We start from the raw sequence: 4,736 nt of genomic DNA, 5'->3' as shown, positions 1-4,736 counted from the left end.
GAAAGTGCACATGTGAAAGTTGATGAGTTTGCAGAAAGAACTGAAGAAGAAAGTAAAAGGGAACCTAAAGACTACAAGAGATTTGTTTACATTGAACTTGATATAGTGCCAAATACACTTGTCAATTAGAAATCTTCAACTCCTGAGTCTTTAGCAACCGAGTTGCAAGAAGTTCAAACTGAGCTAATACCTACCGAGTTGCAAGAACTCGAGTTGCAAATAGAAGCTACCAAATCAATAGCTACTGAGCCCAAGCAACTAGAACTAGAACAAGAAGTTGAAGCATAGAAGGATAACAATGCAAGTCATTCAAAAGGTAAGGAGCCTATATTAGCCAAGTATTTCATGAAGCACCATGCACCAGATTAGATCATTAGAGATAAATTAGAAGGAACAATGACAAGAAGTAAATTGAAAGGCACTTGTTTACTTGCTGATTTTGAACCCATAAATATCAAAGATGCATTAGAAAATGAAAGTTGGATTGAAGCTATGAATGAAGTGATAGAACAGATAGAGAAAAATAAAACATGGACTCTTGTACCTAGACCTAAAGAGAAAAATGTGATTGGAACTAAGTGGGTATTCAGAAACAAGTTAAATGAAGATGGTAAGGTGTCAAGGAACAAAGCTAGACTAGTATGCAAAGGATAGTCTCAAGAAGAAGGTGTAGACTATGGAGAGACTTTTTCTCCTATTGCAATATTAGAAGGTTTCAAAACCTTACTTGCATATGCTGCATACAAAATATTCAAATTTTATCAGATGGATGTTAAGTCAACATTTCTCAATGACATACTGGATGAAGAGGTTTACATTGAACAACCTGAAGGTTTTGTTGATCCAGACCAGAAGGACATGGTCTATAGATTACATAAAGCATTAAATGGTCTAAAAAAAACCCCTAGAGCATGGTATGAAAGACTGCATAACTATCTTATTCAGATTGGTTTTCAAAGAACTAATGATAATAGTAGGTTGTACATCAAGGAAGGACCATATAATAAGATTTTTTTGGTAGAAATATTTGTAGATGATACTTTGTTCACAGGAAATGATGATATTTGTAAATAATTTTTAGAAAAAATGAACAAGGAATTTGAAATGTCAATGTTTGGTGAGATCAAATTCTTTGTTGGTCTTCAAATTCATCAAAGTAAGAATGGCATCTACATCACTCAATCTAAATACATCAAGGAGATACTAAAAAAGTTTGGTATGGAAGATTGCAAACTAGTTGAAACTCCTATGTATACTAAATTGAAACTTACCAAGGATGATGGATCAAAAGAAGTAGATTAGACATTGTATAGATCTATGATTGGAAAGTTGCAGTATGTAGTGCACACAAGACTAAACATTGCCCTTGTAGTAGGAATTGTAGCAAGATTCTCAGAAAAACCACAAGAAAATCACATGATGGCAATCAAAAGGATCATGAGATATTTAAAAGGAACTAAAGATTATAGATTATGGTATAAACTTGGAGAAAATATGGATTTAAAAGTGTTCACTGATGTAGATTGGGCAGGGAATGTTGATGATAGAACGAGTACAAGTGGAGGAGCTTTCTTTCTTGGAAAGAGGATGGTTTCTTGAACAAGTAAAAAGTAGAACTATACATCCTAGTCCACAACAAAGGCTGGATATGTTGTAGCAATAGTAAACTGCTCAAACATTGTGTGGTTCAAATAGTTATTGGAAGGTATGAAGCAAGAAATCAAGGAACCTATTGTTATGTTTTGTGACAATAAAAGTGCAATTAACATATCTAAGAATCCAGTGATGCATTCAAAAACCAAGCATATTTCCTTAAAGTATATCTTTGTTAGAGAATTAGTACAAGAAAAAGAAATTAGATTGGAATATGTCCATACAAAGGAACAAATTGCTGACATATTCACAAAGCCTTTACCTAAGGATGCATTCTTGTATTTAAGAGGTAAGTTAGGGGTCATTCCCCTATCTAAAGCTCACTAAAATATAATTTTAGTGATGCATCAATAGGAACAAAATTGAAGATCTATCAGTTGATGCAACAAAGTAATGAAGACATTGCATATGAATCAGTACATAAGGTACAATGCTATTCATTTGATTTGTGTTGTCTTTGGATTGTGTTGTCAACAAGGGAGAGTTTACTGTCATATCTTTCTGAAATTTGTAAGAAAAAGAGAATTTATGTAAGAGGGAGAGATTACTATGAAAGAGGGAGATTAATGTATGAAATGTAAAAAGGTGAAGCATTCTGTTAGTAAAAACTTGTTTTCAAATTTCATTCTACTATGACATGTTGTGTTGCCATCAATACCAAAGAGGGAGATTGTTGGATACAATTGTTCAATTGTGTGTTGTCTTTTTTGTTACACAAATGTCATATTAGTTATCAGTCAGAGTCTACCAAGCTCAGATGGTTAGCAAGGCAAGAAACAGAGTCTACTGAGCTCAGAAGGTTAGCAAAGAAGGTTTACAGTGTCTACCGAGCATTCTCAGGCTTTACCTTACACAAACAGATGTTACCGAGCTTTCAAGGTTAAGCAAGGAAATTTAGTGCCTACTGAGCTTACTCATGTCATCAAAAGAAAATATGATAGGAAATAGTTCCTACCAAGTTCTCATGGATAGCGAAGGAAATTGAGTTCTTATCGAGTTCACTTGGTAGCCAAAGGATTTTGTAGAAATTGCAGTGATAACCGAGTTGAGATGGTTAACTCAGGAAATTGTTTCTAGAGCAGTGTTTACCGAGCAAGGTTGGCCAATGAAGGATTTCATTATTTTGTAAAATAAAGTTTATTTATTTAATGTAATATTTGTAGCCGACTGATGTATGGTTTATTGGTAAATGTAACTTGTGAATGAGCTAACTTGATAATCTAAATGGTATATATAAGAGGTCAAGTTGCAAATTCTAAGTGTGTGATGGATTTGATGTAATGTGAACAAGGAGGACTAATTACTGTGAGAGCAAATTTTGAAGGATGATCAGAGATCATTGAGGAGTAGAAAAGCTATATTTGATTGAGAAGGATCTAATAGTGTAGAATAGAGATCTGTAATCAACAAATTTAGTTGCATCTTATTCAGGTCAATTCATTGTTACTTTCTAACTATTGTAGTAGTGATTTCAAAATCTCTTAATAGAGTTGGTTTAACAACCATTTTGTAAATCCTTTAACAAGGTGACCATTCAGTTGAATTTTTCTAAAGACCTCTAGCAAGGTCACTCTTAACAGGGTGATTAAATCCTCTAACATGGTCACACCTAATAGTGTGTATTGTAACCTTTAATAGGGTTGGCTCCTAATAGGGCTCACTTCAAAAGAGTGAAAATTGGTAGCTAGTTACTTGGTAGTTTTTCCCATATTGGGTTTCCACATTAAATTTGGTGTCTCTTGTGTTCATGTTATTTACTTTTTCATGCATATTAATAATTATGAATTCTTGAAGATCAGTAACAAGTTAATCTACTGAGTTACAACATTTTTATAGTGTTTATCGAGCAACAGTAGTAACTAGTTATTTAAGACATCTAAGGGATCTATGGATTTGTTTTTGTGGTAACTGATTCACCCCCCATCTTAGTTATTCCATCTATAATTCCAACAGTAATTTTATGAAAGAATAATATATTATTTTAATTACAATATAATAATTACTTCAATTTTATAGCATCTTGATATATTGAATGAGATGATAAGGATAATTTTATTAAATATAATTTTATCTAGTTCAAAGAAAATTAATTTTAATTTTAAAACTCTTTCTTATATTCAAAAAATGATTTCATTATGTTTCATTTTATAAATAATACATTTAATAAAACATTATCCACATAATAAGTTTTTAAGATGATGAATGTAAACTTTAAATTCATAAATTTAGTACCATTTCCTAAAAGTTGTTTAGGAATTTACAATTGATACATTGCTTTGAAATACATATATAAGATCTTAAATTTTTTAGCCAATCAACATGAAAAATGTCATTCTGATAATACTTGAAAAAACTAACTTTAAAATGTATTAAGTATGACTATCACTTGTCGTTGGCACTAAAAATGTATATGAATATGAGTCTCTCACAATTGAACAATGTTTTAATAGTTTTTAAAATAAGAGTATACCAATAAAAAGTTGTATGTGAATTATAACTAAAATTAAAAAATATGTAAGTAATGAATGAAAATATTTCACAATTTAGGCAAGAGCCTACAACACAATGATAGCTTGTGAGCCTTTCATGTGTGAGGTCTTGGGTTCAAATTTGTTTAACACATAAAAATAATTAATTACAATAAATAACAATAATTAATCTAGGCTTAGGCAAGAGCCTACAACACAATGGTAAATTGTGAGCCTCTTAGCGAAGAGGTCTTGGGTTTGAATCTACTTGTGCTCATGCTTAATAGATAATAAATCACATCACATAATAATTAATCTTGGCTTAGACCTCTTACCAATCAAAAATAATAATCTAGGCTTTGGCCGTTTACCAATAAAAAAAAAGAAAATATTTCACAATTTATAAAAAATAGAAAATAAAAAATGGCTCAATATTTATCATCCTCATTTTTATGTTCTAACTTTAGATCACATATATATTAATCAATTATTTGACATTGAGCTCATTAATTGGTTTTTTAGAGGTGGCTTATGTTCACACTTACAAAAATCATATAGGATTAATTAGAACAAGTGACACCTTTTTTTTGGGAAAAAAATAATAACTAATAAAAG

Source organism: Cupressus sempervirens, chromosome 3 (assembly GCF_028749045.1).
Source record: "Cupressus sempervirens isolate cs-2001-9-10 chromosome 3, ASM2874904v1, whole genome shotgun sequence".
Classification (NCBI taxonomy): domain Eukaryota; kingdom Viridiplantae; phylum Streptophyta; class Pinopsida; order Cupressales; family Cupressaceae; genus Cupressus; species Cupressus sempervirens.
Note: the sequence above shows the minus strand (reverse complement) of the source record.